Source organism: Anabrus simplex, chromosome 1 (assembly GCF_040414725.1).
Source record: "Anabrus simplex isolate iqAnaSimp1 chromosome 1, ASM4041472v1, whole genome shotgun sequence".
Lineage (NCBI taxonomy): Eukaryota > Metazoa > Arthropoda > Insecta > Orthoptera > Tettigoniidae > Anabrus > Anabrus simplex.
This window is the reverse complement of record NC_090265.1, coordinates 1,002,245,087-1,002,259,712: the sequence shown is the minus strand read 5'-3', so window position 1 is coordinate 1,002,259,712 and position 14,626 is coordinate 1,002,245,087.

Genomic DNA, 14,626 nt, shown 5'->3' with positions numbered 1-14,626 from the left:
TGACTGGAAAACAGGTTGCAGGTTTTCATTTTTTTTTTCCACCTGAACTCCCTAGTGCTGAATCGGTAGACCTCGGCAATCTTCGACATTCGTAATGGCAACCTTTGAACACAAACTATGAATCACCGTGAGACATCTGGCGTACACTTACTAGTACTGTTGTTGTTTACACAGGATAGCCAAAATATAGAATTCATGTTAGGAACAAGATTCGTATCGAGAAATGTTATATAATATTATACGATGTGTGTGTGACATAGTTGTTGGCTTAAGATAATAAAGGTTTAGAAAATACCTATCGATCGATCATACTATCGATTCCATCCAGATATCATTTCCATTTAGTTGGCAGTATTACCGGAACCGGGCTAGCACCCTCCTTACTCCTCAACCCCGTTCAAAAATGTATCACTAAAAGTTTCGCGAGTAATATATGAGACGTGAGTAGTATAATTGGATGGTTCGGGCGCCACCTCCACCTCGGGCTCTCGGAAGAGGCCTCCACCTCCCGCGGGAAATTTGAATTTTGGCGGGAAATTTGAATTTTGGCGGGAGATTTGAATTTGTAAACAAAGCCACGTGCTTTTTGACAGCTGTCATCGACAACAACGCAACGCTAACCTCACTGCTGCCATCTTGACGGGCCTAAACCTCACTAGTGCCAACTTAACCTAACTAGCGTGAGGTAAACAAACAAACGTGTTTTTTGACAGCCACGTGCTTTTTGACGGACAACAACGCATCGCTAACCTCAGTACTACCATCTTGACGGGCCTAAACCTTAATAGTACCAACTTAACCTAACTAGCATGAGGTAAACAAAGCCACGTGCTTTTTGACAGCCACATGCTTTTCAACAGATTTGTAAACAAAGCCACGTGCTTTTTGACAGACAACAACGCATCGCTAACCACAGTACTGCCATCTTGACGGACCTAAACCTTAGTGGTACCAACTTAACCTAACTAGCGCGAGGTAAACAAAGCCACGTGCTTTTTGACCGCCACGTGTTTTTTGACAGCCACGTGCTTTTTTGACAGCTGTCATCCGCCATCTTTGAGCACGGTGCTGCCCTCTTTCGTCACCTATCATCGGCAGTGCTGCCATCTTGACGGGTCTAAACCTTAGTGCTACCAACTTAACCTCACTAGCGTGAGATAAACAAAGCCACGTGCAGCTGTCATCCGCCATCTTTGAGCATCGTGCTGCCCTCTTTAGCTACTTACCTTTGAAATGTGGTACATTATCCGCCATCTTGCATCCGAAACCTCAGTGCTGCGCTCTATGTAGTGGCGGCAAATTCCATATGCTCTTGTTTAGAAACAAAGCCACGTGCAGCTGTCATCCACCATCTTTAATCACCGTGCTGCCCTCTTTAGCTACTTACCTTTGACAGTTGTCATCCGCCATCTTGCATCGCCAACCTCAGTGCCGCACTCTATGTAGTGGCGGCAAATTCCACGTGCTCTTGTTTGGAAACAAATTCACGTGCTATTTTTCTGACAGCTGTCATCCGCCATCTTTGAGCACCGTGCTGCCCTCTTTAGCTACTTACCTTTGAAATGTGGTACGTCACAGCTGTCATCCGCCATCTTTAATCCAGAGAGAACAGTGCTGCAATCTATGTGGTGGCGGCAAATTCCACGTGCTTTACAAATCAACATGCTTTTTTGACAGCTGTCAACCGCCATCTTTAATCACCGTGCTGCCATCTATGTGGTGGCGGTAAATTCCACATGCTTTACAAACCTATATGCTTTTCTGACAGCTGTCATCCGCCATCTTTAATCCAGAGAACAGTGCTGCCCTCTATGTGGTGGCGGCAAATTCCACGTGCTCTTGTTTGGAAACAAAGCCATGTGCAGCTGTCATCCGCCATCTTTGAGCACCGTGCTGCGAGCAATTTCGTCAGTTGTCATCCGCCATCTTTAATCTACAGAACACCGTGCTGCCCTCTTTATGGCTACTACCTTAAGCACGTAGTAGCGGGCAATTTGAAAAGTTCTGTTAGCTATCATCCGCCATCTTTAATCACCGTGCTGCCATCTTTAACTAGATACCTTTGAAATGTGGCGGCGGATAATTTGAAAAATCCTTTTTGACAGCAGCTATCTTTGAGCACCGTGCTACCCTCTATGTGGTGGCGGCAAATTCTACATGCTTTACAAACCCACGCGCTTTTTTTTTTGACAGCCATCTTTAAGCAACAGAGTACAGTGCTGCCCTCTTTGTTGTGGCGACAAATTCCACGTGCTCTTGTTTGGAAACAAAGCCACATGCTCTTTTGACAGCTGTCACCCACCATCTTTAACCAACAGAGCACTATGCTGCGGGCAATTTCGTTAGCTGTCATCCGACATCTTTAATCAACAGAGCACCGTGCTGCCCTCATGCGGGGTAATTTCGTTAGCTGCCATCCGCCATCTTTAAACACCGTGCTGCCCTCTTTATGACTACTACCTTAAGCACGTAGTAGCGGGCAATTTCGTTAGCTGTCATCCGCTATCTTTGAGCACCGTGCTGCTCTCTGTAGTAGCGGGTAATTTGAAAAGTTCTGTTAGCTGTCATCCACCATCTTTGAGCACCGTGCTGCCATCTATGTGGTGGCGGCAAATTCCACATGCTTTACAAACTCACGCGCAGCTGTCATCCACCATCTTACATCGCAAACCTCAGTGCTATACTCTATGTGGTAGCGGATAATTTTAAAAAGAAAAATTCTACAGCAGCCATCTCTCGACGCTAATTGCACAAGATGGTAGCTATACATGACTCCTTAAAGGTGCTCATGCAAGATGATCGCTATACATAGACGCCCTTGGGATGCTTGCGCAAGATGGCGGTTATACAAGGCTCCTTATGAGGGATGCTTGCGCGAGATGGTGGTTGCTCTTATGAGGCGGCTCAAGGATCCATGGCTAGAGACGCCCTAAGGATGCTTGCGCAAGATGGCGGATGCAAGATGACGGCTATACATAGCTCCTTATGAGACAGCCAGTACAACATGTGATCAGAACATTGATTGATGTGTTCAGAACACAAAATAAGTAGAATCGAACACCGTACTCGATACAACATGTGATTAAAACATCGTGTGGTGTGTTCAGAACACTAATCGAACGCTGTATTAGGGGATACCTTTGTTTAGATTGAAACATAACAAGACTAGAATTGAACACTGCACATTGATTGATGTGTTCAGAACACAAAATAAGTAGAATCGAACACTGTACTCGATGTCGTTAACTTCAACATGTGATTAAAACATTGGCTGGTGTGTTCAGAACACTACATAAGTAGAATCGAACGCTGTATTAGGGGATACCTTTGTTTAGATTGAAACATAACAAGACTAGAATTGAACACTGCACTCGATGTCGGAAGATCAGATTGAAACATAACAAGACTAGAATTGGACACTGTACATTGATTGATGTGTTCAGAACACAAAATAAGTAGAATCGAACACTGTACTCGATGTCGTTAACTTCAACATGTGATTAAAACATTGTCTGGTGTGTTCAGAACACTACATAAGTAGAATCGAACGCTGTATTAGGGGATACCTTTGTTCTAAGAAGATCAGATTGAAACATAACAAGACTAGAATTGAACACTGCACTCGATGTCGTTACATGTGATCAGAACAATGATTGATGTGTTCAGATCACTAAACAAGTAGAACCGAACACTGTACAACATGTTAGGGGGATACCTTTGTTTAGATTGAAACATAACAAGACTAGAATTGAACACTGCACTCGATGTCGTTACATGTGATCAGAACAATGATTGATGTGTTCAGATCACGAAACAAGTAGAACCGAACACTGTACAACATGTTAGGGGATACCTTTGTTTAGATTGAAACTAACAAGACTAGAATCGAACACTGCACTCGATGTCGTTACATGTGACCCGATACAACATGTTAGGGGATACCTTTATCCTAAGAACCGAACACTGTACAACATGTTAGGGGATACCTTTGTTTAGATTGAAACTAACAAGACTAGAATCGAACACTGCACTCGATGTCGTTACATGTGATCCGATACAACATGTTAGGGGATACCTTTGTTTAGATTGAAACATAGCAAGCCTAGAATCGAACATTGTTTGATGTGTTCAGTACAACTTCAATGATTAACATACACACTGTGCACATATCGCATAGCTAAAAACACACTGTGCACATATCGCATACCTAACACTTCAAATGATTTGCTTAGTACGAAAATAAAAATAAAAAATCTATACCGCGTAGCTAACTCGTTCATCACACTGCTAAGACGCTTAGTAATTGTGAATACACTCATACGAAAATCAAGAAAGCACACTGCGTAGCCAACTCGCTCGGCACGAACAAATCTATACCGCGTAGCTAACTCGTTCATCACACTGCTAAGACGCTTAGTAATTGTGAATACACTCATACGAAAATCAAGAAAGCACACTGCGTAGCCAACTCGCTCGGCTCACTCGCTTAGTAATTGCAACACACACGGATAAGAATGTTCCGAGATACTTACATGTTTTTTAAGGGGGGTGAAAGATCATAAATTATATGTACACACATGTTGTCTCCTCCAAGTTGTAAGATGAAATAGACGCAGTACTGCGAGTTTCCGCTCTAGCTGGCGAACGGAAGTAGCATGATATCTCAGCAAAAAATAAAAATACGCGTGAGCTTGCAAGTCAGACACAATGATGGATACCGCGATTCAAATCCTGGTAACTTATGCCGTCGGGAAGGGCATCCGGCTAGATCATGTAATGATGATCGCACAGGTCCCACGCCTAGCATTTACAGCTTCCAGTTCGAACCCGCTATCATCCGAAGTAGCGAGAATGATTGAAGAGTGTTTTAGTGTGATTCATTTGTTGGATGGAGGCGTTAAGCTGCCTTCTTCGGTAGGAGTAGGCTATGTCGGGATATCGATTTAAAATCCTAGTCAGGAAGGGCAGCCGTTCGTAAAACTATGGTGTGAGGCGGGGTGTGCAAAAAAGCTAGCAATAAGTAAGGGCTGTTGATGGGGACGTTAAACCTTGTGCAGACTCCTTCGAAAAATATTTTTTGAGTACAAGTGTGTTGATGCTGATTCATTTGTCGGATGGAGGTAATAAGCCTTGTGCAGGCTTCTTCAGTGGAGTAGGCTATGTATCGGTACCGGGATATCTAGTTATAAAACCCGCTACAACAAATTTATCGCGTATACTGCGATTTAAAATCCTAGTCAGGAAGGGCAGCTGGTCGTATAAAACTATGGTGTGAGGCGGGGTGTGCAAAAAAGCCAGCATTAAGTAAGGGCTGTTGATAGGAGGCGTTAAACCATGTGCAAGCTCCTTCACCAGGAGAAGCCTACATGCCGGTACCGTGCAGGTTCTTTCGATAGGAGTAGGCACTGTGTGTGTTTTAACCTCTCCGTACAATCATGATAGTTTACGTTAGGAACTTACATAGGCTAAATGCTACACATTCCGTGGCAGAGCCGGGAATCGAACTCGGTCGAAAATTATTTTTTGAGTACAAGAGTGTTGATGCTGATTCATTTGTCGGATGGAGGCAATAAGCCTTGTGCAGGCTTCTTCAGTGGAGTAGGCTATGTATCGGTACCGGGATATCTAGTTATAAAACCCGCTACAACAAATTTATCGCGTATACTGCGATTTAAAATCCTAGTCAGGAAGGGCAGCCGGTCGTATAAAACTATGGTGTGAGGCGGGGTGTGCAAAAAAGCCAGCATTAAGTAAGGGCTGTTGATAGGAGGCGTTAAACCATGTGCAAGCTCCTTCACCAGGAGAAGCCTACATGCCGGTACCGTGCAGGTTCTTTCGATAGGAGTAGGCACTGTGTGTGTTTTAACCTCTCCGTACAATCATGATAGTTTACGTTAGGAACTTACATAGGCTAAATGCTTCACATTCCGTGGCAGAGCCGGGAATCGAACTCGGACCTCCGAGGGTAGCAGCTAACTACTACACCACAGAGGAGGACTATTTCAGAATATTTTACAACCTTAATTGGTACTGTGTTTTAAGAGCTTGAATGGTACTCAGCTAAGAAGACCTTCGCGAGTTACAAGCCGCTTATCAGCATGTAGTGTCCTCGTTCAAGGCCGAGCCGGAAGATACGTGTACAATTTCAGCTAACACACGCATTCCGCTGCTCGCTCTGCGCTGATACGACTTCATGGACAGTAGAACAAACCTATAGCCTACAGTATGCATGCCTCTCACCCGGTAGTCTCGGGTTCGATTCTCTTGGGAATAAAATGTGTTTAAATCGCAAGAATTTGTTGAGTTGTCCTTTGCACACTCTTGCCTTCGCGATGCGTGTTCGATAATTGTTTTCAACCGGTTGCCCTTCCTGACGTCAAAGAACTCGGATTAAGAATCTGTCGAGAATCGGGGGTTTTACTGCTAGATTTTAAATCGCAGTATCACGAACTATTGTTTTACTGCTGGATGCCCTTCCTGACTAAGATTTTAAATCGCAAGAATTTGTTTTAAGACTCAAGTCTTGTTATGTTTCTTTTCGTAATCTGCAAGTCTAAACAAGCATATCGCTGCACACTCTTGCCTTCGCGATGCGTGTTCGATAATTGTTTTCAACTAGTTGCCCTTCCTGACGTCAAAGAACTCGGATTAAGAATCTGTCGAGAATCGGGGGTTTTACTGCTAGATTTTAAATCGCAGTGTCACGAACTATTGTTTTACTGCTGGATGCCCTTCCTGACTAAGATTTTAAATCGCAAGAATTTGTTTTAAGACTCAAGTTTTGTTATGTTTCTTTTCGTAATCTGCAAGTCTAAACAAGCATATCGCTGCACACTCTTGCCTTCGCGATGCGTGTTCGATAATTGTTTTCAACCGGTTGCCCTTCCTGACGTCAAAGAACTCGGATTAAGAATCTGTCGAGAATCGGGGGATATACAGCTAGATTTTAAATCGCAGTATCACGAACTATTGTTTTACTGCTGGATGCCCTTCCTGACTAAGATTTTAAATCGCAAGAATTTGTTTTAAGACTCAAGTCTTGTTATGTTTCTTTTCGTAATCTGCAAGTCTAAACAAGCATATCGCTGCACACTCTTGCCTTCGCGATGCGTGTTCGATAATTGTTTTCAACCGGTTGTCCTTCCTGACGTCAAAGAACTGGGATTAAGAATCTGTCGAGAATCGGGGGTTTTACTGCTAGATTTTAAATCGTAGTATCACGAACTATTGTTTTACTGCTGGATGCCCTTCCTGACTAAGATTTTAAATCGCAAGAATTTGTTTTAAGACTCAAGTCTTGTTATGTTTCTTTTCGTAATCTGCAAGTCTAAACAAGCATATCGCTGCACACTCTTGCCTTCACGATGCGTGTTCGATAATTGTTTTCAACCGGTTGCCCTTCCTGACGTCAAAGAACTCGGATTAAGAATCTATCGAGAATCGGGGGATATACAGCTAGATTTTAAATCGCAGTATCACGAACTATTGTTTTACTGCTGGATGCCCTTCCTGACTAAGATTTTAAATCGCAAGAATTTGTTTTAAGACTCAAGTCTTGTTATGTTTCTTTTCGTAATCTGCAAGTCTAAACAAGCATATCGCTGCACACTCTTGCCTTCACGATGCGTGTTCGATAATTGTTTTCAACCGGTTGCCCTTCCTGACGTCAAAGAACTCGGATTAAGAATCTGTCGAGAATCGGGGGATATACAGCTAGATTTTAAATCGCAGTATCACGAACTATTGTTTTACTGCTGGATGCCCTTCCTGACTAAGATTTTAAATCGCAAGAATTTGTTTTAAGACTCAAGTCTTGATATGTTTCTTTTCGTAATCTGCAAGTCTAAACAAGCATATCGCTGCACACTCTTGCCTTCGCGATGCGTGTTCGATAATTGTTTTCAACCGGTTGCCCTTCCTGACGTCAAAGAACTGGGATTAAGAATCTGTCGAGAATCGGGGGTTTTACTGCTAGATTTTAAATCGTAGTATCACGAACTATTGTTTTACTGCTGGATGCCCTTCCTGACTAAGATTTTAAATCGCAAGAATTTGTTTTAAGACTCAAGTCTTGTTATGTTTCTTTTCGTAATCTGCAAGTCTAAACAAGCATATTGCTGCACACTCTTGACTTCACGATGCGTGTTCGATAATTGTTTTCAACCGGTTGCCCTTCCTGACGTCAAAGAACTCGGATTAAGAATCTATCGAGAATCGGGGGATATACAGCTAGATTTTAAATCGCAGTATCACGAACTATTGTTTTACTGCTGGATGCCCTTCCTGACTAAGATTTTAAATCGCAAGAATTTGTTTTAAGACTCAAGTCCTGTTATGTTTCTTTTCGTAACCTGCAAGTCTAAACAAGCATATCGCTGCACACTCTTGCCTTTGCGATGCGTGTTCGATAATTGTTTCCAACCGGTTGCCCTTCCTGACGTCAAAGAACTGGGATTAAGAATCTGTCGAGAATCGAGGATTTACAGCTAGATGCTCGCCGGATACCCTTCCCGACGGCATAAGTTACCAGGATTTGAATCGCGGTATCCATCATTGTGTCTGACTTGCAAGCTCACGCGTATTTTTATTTTTTGCTGAGATATCATGCTACTTCCGTTCGCCAGCTAGAGCGGAAACTCGCAGTACTGCGTCTATTTCATCTTACAACTTGGAGGAGACAACATGTGTGTACATATAATTTATGATCTTTCACCCCCCTTAAAAAACATGTAAGTATCTCGGAACATTCTTATCCGTGTGTGTTGCAATTACTAAGCGAGTGAGCCGAGCGAGTTGGCTACGCAGTGTGCTTTCTTGATTTTCGTATGAGTGTATTCACAATTACTAAGCGTCTTAGCAGTGTGATGAACGAGTTAGCTACGCGGTATAGATTTTTTTCGTGCCGAGCGAGTTGGCTACGCAGTGTGCTTTCTTGATTTTCGTATGAGTGTATTCACAATTACTAAGCGTCTTAGCAGTGTGATGAACGAGTTAGCTACGCGGTATAGATTTTTTATTTTTATTTTCGTACTAAGCAAATCATTTGAAGTGTTAGGTATGCGATATGTGCACAGTGTGTTTTTAGCTATGCGATATGTGCACAGTGTGTATGTTAATCATTGAAGTTGTACTGAACACATCAAACAATGTTCGATTCTAGGCTTGCTATGTTTCAATCTAAACAAAGGTATCCCCTAACATGTTGTATCGGATCACATGTAACGACATCGAGTGCAGTGTTCGATTCTAGTCTTGTTAGTTTCAATCTAAACAAAGGTATCCCCTAACATGTTGTACAGTGTTCGGTTCTTAGGATAAAGGTATCCCCTAACATGTTGTATCGGGTCACATGTAACGACATCGAGTGCAGTGTTCGATTCTAGTCTTGTTAGTTTCAATCTAAACAAAGGTATCCCCTAACATGTTGTACAGTGTTCGGTTCTACTTGTTTCGTGATCTGAACACATCAATCATTGTTCTGATCACATGTAACGACATCGAGTGCAGTGTTCAATTCTAGTCTTGTTATGTTTCAATCTAAACAAAGGTATCCCCCTAACATGTTGTACAGTGTTCGGTTCTACTTGTTTAGTGATCTGAACACATCAATCATTGTTCTGATCACATGTAACGACATCGAGTGCAGTGTTCAATTCTAGTCTTGTTATGTTTCAATCTGATCTTCTTAGAACAAAGGTATCCCCTAATACAGCGTTCGATTCTACTTATGTAGTGTTCTGAACACACCAGACAATGTTTTAATCACATGTTGAAGTTAACGACATCGAGTACAGTGTTCGATTCTACTTATTTTGTGTTCTGAACACATCAATCAATGTACAGTGTTCAATTCTAGTCTTGTTATGTTTCAATCTGATCTTCCGACATCGAGTGCAGTGTTCAATTCTAGTCTTGTTATGTTTCAATCTAAACAAAGGTATCCCCTAATACAGCGTTCGATTCTACTTATGTAGTGTTCTGAACACACCAGCCAATGTTTTAATCACATGTTGAAGTTAACGACATCGAGTACAGTGTTCGATTCTACTTATTTTGTGTTCTGAACACATCAATCAATGTGCAGTGTTCAATTCTAGTCTTGTTATGTTTCAATCTAAACAAAGGTATCCCCTAATACAGCGTTCGATTAGTGTTCTGAACACACCACACGATGTTTTAATCACATGTTGTATCGAGTACGGTGTTCGATTCTACTTATTTTGTGTTCTGAACACATCAATCAATGTTCTGATCACATGTTGTACTGGCTGTCTCATAAGGAGCTATGTATAGCCGTCATCTTGCATCCGCCATCTTGCGCAAGCATCCTTAGGGCGTCTCTAGCCATGGATCCTTGAGCCGCCTCATAAGAGCAACCACCATCTCGCGCAAGCATCCCTCATAAGGAGCCTTGTATAACCGCCATCTTGCGCAAGCATCCCAAGGGCGTCTATGTATAGCGATCATCTTGCATGAGCACCTTTAAGGAGTCATGTATAGCTACCATCTTGTGCAATTAGCGTCGAGAGATGGCTGCTGTAGAATTTTTCTTTTTAAAATTATCCGCTACCACATAGAGTGTAGCACTGAGGTTTGCGATGTAAGATGGTGGATGACAGCTGCGCGTGAGTTTGTAAAGCATGTGGAATTTGCCGCCACCACATAGATGGCAGCACGGTGCTCAAAGATGGTGGATGACAGCTAACAGAACTTTTCAAATTACCCGCTACTACAGAGAGCAGCACGGTGCTCAAAGATAGCGGATGACAGCTAACGAAATTGCCCGCTACTACGTGCTTAAGGTAGTAGTCATAAAGAGGGCAGCACGGTGTTTAAAGATGGCGGATGGCAGCTAACGAAATTACCCCGCATGAGGGCAGCACGGTGCTCTGTTGATTAAAGATGTCGGATGACAGCTAACGAAATTGCCCGCAGCATAGTGCTCTGTTGGTTAAAGATGGTGGGTGACAGCTGTCAAAAGAGCATGTGGCTTTGTTTCCAAACAAGAGCACGTGGAATTTGCCGCCACAACAAAGAGGGCAGCACTGTACTCTGTTGCTTAAAGATGGCTGTCAAAAAAAAAAGCGCGTGGGTTTGTAAAGCATGTAGAATTTGCCGCCACCACATAGAGGGTAGCACGGTGCTCAAAGATAGCTGCTGTCAAAAAGCATTTTTCAAATTATCCGCCGCCACATTTCAAAGGTATCTAGTTAAAGATGGCAGCACGGTGATTAAAGATGGCGGATGATAGCTAACAGAACTTTTCAAATTGCCCGCTACTACGTGCTTAAGGTAGTAGCCATAAAGAGGGCAGCACGGTGTTCTGTAGATTAAAGATGGCGGATGACAACTGACGAAATTGCTCGCAGCACGGTGCTCAAAGATGGCGGATGACAGCTGCACATGGCTTTGTTTCCAAACAAGAGCACGTGGAATTTGCCGCCACCACATAGAGGGCAGCACTGTTCTCTGGATTAAAGATGGCGGATGACAGCTGTCAGAAAAGCATATAGGTTTGTAAAGCATGTGGAATTTACCGCCACCACATAGATGGCAGCACGGTGATTAAAGATGGCGGTTGACAGCTGTCAAAAAAGCATGTTGATTTGTAAAGCACGTGGAATTTGCCGCCACCACATAGATTGCAGCACTGTTCTCTCTGGATTAAAGATGGCGGATGACAGCTGTGACGTACCACATTTCAAAGGTAAGTAGCTAAAGAGGGCAGCACGGTGCTCAAAGATGGCGGATGACAGCTGTCAGAAAAATAGCACGTGAATTTGTTTCCAAACAAGAGCACGTGGAATTTGCTGCCACTACATAGAGTGCGGCACTGAGGTTGGCGATGCAAGATGGCGGATGACAACTGTCAAAGGTAAGTAGCTAAAGAGAGCAGCACGGTGATTAAAGATGGTGGATGACAGCTGCACGTGGCTTTGTTTCCAAACAAGAGCACATGGAATTTGCCGCCACTACACAGAGCGCAGCACTGAGGTTTCGGATGCAAGATGGCGGATAACGTACCACATTTCAAAGGTAAGTAGCTAAAGAGGGCAGCACGATGCTCAAAGATGGCGGATGACAGCTGCACGTGGCTTTGTTTATCTCACGCTAGTGAGGTTAAGTTGGTAGCACTAAGGTTTAGACCCGTCAAGATGGCAGCACTGCCGATGATAGGTGACGAAAGAGGGCAGCACCGTGCTCAAAGATGGCGGATGACAGCTGTCAAAAAAGCACGTGGCTGTCAAAAAACACGTGGCTGTCAAAAAGCACGTGGCTTTGTTTACCTCGCGCTAGTTAGGTTAAGTTGGTACCACTAAGGTTTAGGTCCGTCAAGATGGCAGTACTGAGGTTAGCGATGCGTTGTTGTCTGTCAAAAAGCACGTGGCTTTGTTTACAAATCTGTTGAAAAGCATGTGGCTGTCAAAAAGCACGTGGCTTTGTTTACCTCATGCTAGTTAGGTTAAGTTGGTACTATTAAGGTTTAGGCCCGTCAAGATGGCAGTACTGAGGTTAGCGATGCGTTGTTGTCCGTCAAAAAGCACGTGGCTGTCAAAAAACACGTGGGTTTGTTTACCTCACGCTAGTTAGGTTAAGTTGGCACTAGTGAGGTTTAGGCCCGTCAAGATGGCAGCAGTGAGGTTAGCGTTGCGTTGTTGTCGATGACAGCTGTCAAAAAGCACGTGGCTTTGTTTACAAATTCAAATCTCCCGCCAAAATTCAAATTTCCCGCCAAAATTCAAATTTCCCGCGGGAGGTGGAGGCCTCTTCCGAGAGCCCGAGGTGGAGGTGGCGCCCGAACCATCCAATTATACTACTGACGTGTCTCAATAAAACGACAAACGAACTGGAAAATAATGCTATTGGCTTTACGTCCCACGAACTACGTTTATGGTTTTCGGAGACACCGAGTTGCCGGGATTTAGTCCCGCAGGAGTTATTTTATATGCCTGTAAACCTACCGACACAAGGCTGTAGTAATTGAGCACCTTAAAATACCACCGGGCAGATTCAGGATCGAACCTGCCAGGTTGGGATCAGAAGGCCAGCGCTTCAACCGTCTGAGCCACTCAGCCCGGCCAAAAGGTACGGGTAAGGGTATATTCTGCCCGAAGGCAGGTCCGAACCTCCGCAGACGTGCCCGAGCCGCAGTTTACGTACGGTAGGGTGGCCAGTTTCTTTCCGCTCCTCCATACCCTCGTGGCAACCCATCCAAATCTTGACCACGCCCAATGTTGCTTAACTTCGGAGATCTCACGGGATCCGTTGTTTCAACACGGTTACGGCCGTCGGCCGGCCGAATAAACAGGAAAAATATAATATTTGAAATGAGGAAGGCCGAAAGAGTCTACTCAACAAGTTTTCACTTGGCGAATTGTTGCACGATTTGGGTCACGCAGCTATCTTGTTGAATTCGAGAGATAGTGGGTTCGAACCGCACTGTCGGCAGCCCCGAAGATGCCTTACCGTGGTTTCCCATTTTCACACCAGGCTGCACTAGGCTATAATCGATGCAATGGTCGCTTTCTTCCCACACCTAGCCCTTCCCTGTACAATTGTCACCATAAGAACTCTCTATGCCGGTGCGATGTAAATCAAATTGTAAAAAGAAAAAGTTTTCTAATTAGGGTGATGCAGTAGTGAAAGGCGTAGGCATACGGAATTTTGTGGTGAAACTATAGTTCCTCATGTGTGGTAAAACTAGTATAACATGGGAATACAATGTGTTAGCGTGTACCGAGAGGAGATATTCGTTTCTTCTACGTGAGATATATTGATATATACAAAAATACTTGTTAGAAAATGTGATTTTTGGCTGGGATGAGTGGCTCAGACAGTTGAGGCCCTGGCCTTCTGATTTCAACTTGGCAGGTTCCATCCTGGATCAATCCAAACCAAACCCCATGGCACTACAGCCCTTGAAGGGCCTTGGCCTACCAAGCGACCGCTGCTCAGCCGCAAAACCTGCAGATTATGAGGTGTCGTGTGGTGAGCACGACGAATCCTCTCGGCCGTTATTCTTGGCTTTCTAGACTGGGGCCGCTATCTCACCGTCAGATAGCTCCTCAATTCTAATCACGTAGGCTGAGTGGACCTCGAACCAGCCCCTAGGTCTAGGTAAAAATCCACCGGGCGAGTTGGTCGTGCGCGTAGAGGCGCGCGGCTGTGAGCTTGCATCCGGGAGATAGTAGGTTCGAATCCCACTATCGGCAGCCTTGAAAATGGTTTTCCGTGGTTTCCCATTTTCACACCAGGCAAATGCTGGGGCTGTTCCTTAATTAAGGCCACGGCCGCTTCCTTCCAACTCCTAGGCCATTCCTATCCCATCGTCCCCATAAGACCTATCTGTGTCGGCGCGACGTAAAGCCCCTAGCAAAAAAAAAAAAAAAATGTAAAAATCCTTGACCTTTCCGGGCGAACCCATAGCCTCCGTGTGAGAGGCAGGCACGCTTCCCCTTCACCATGGGGCCGGCCCATGCTGGATCAGTCCGGTGGTATTTGAAGGTGCTCAAATACGACAAAGAAATATTTCTGAATTTTGAGAAAAATTCCTGAATGTCTTAATATTATAATTAAGTTTACCGAAAACGAAAAAATCGAATGAGTCAAGGATAATAGAATAAGT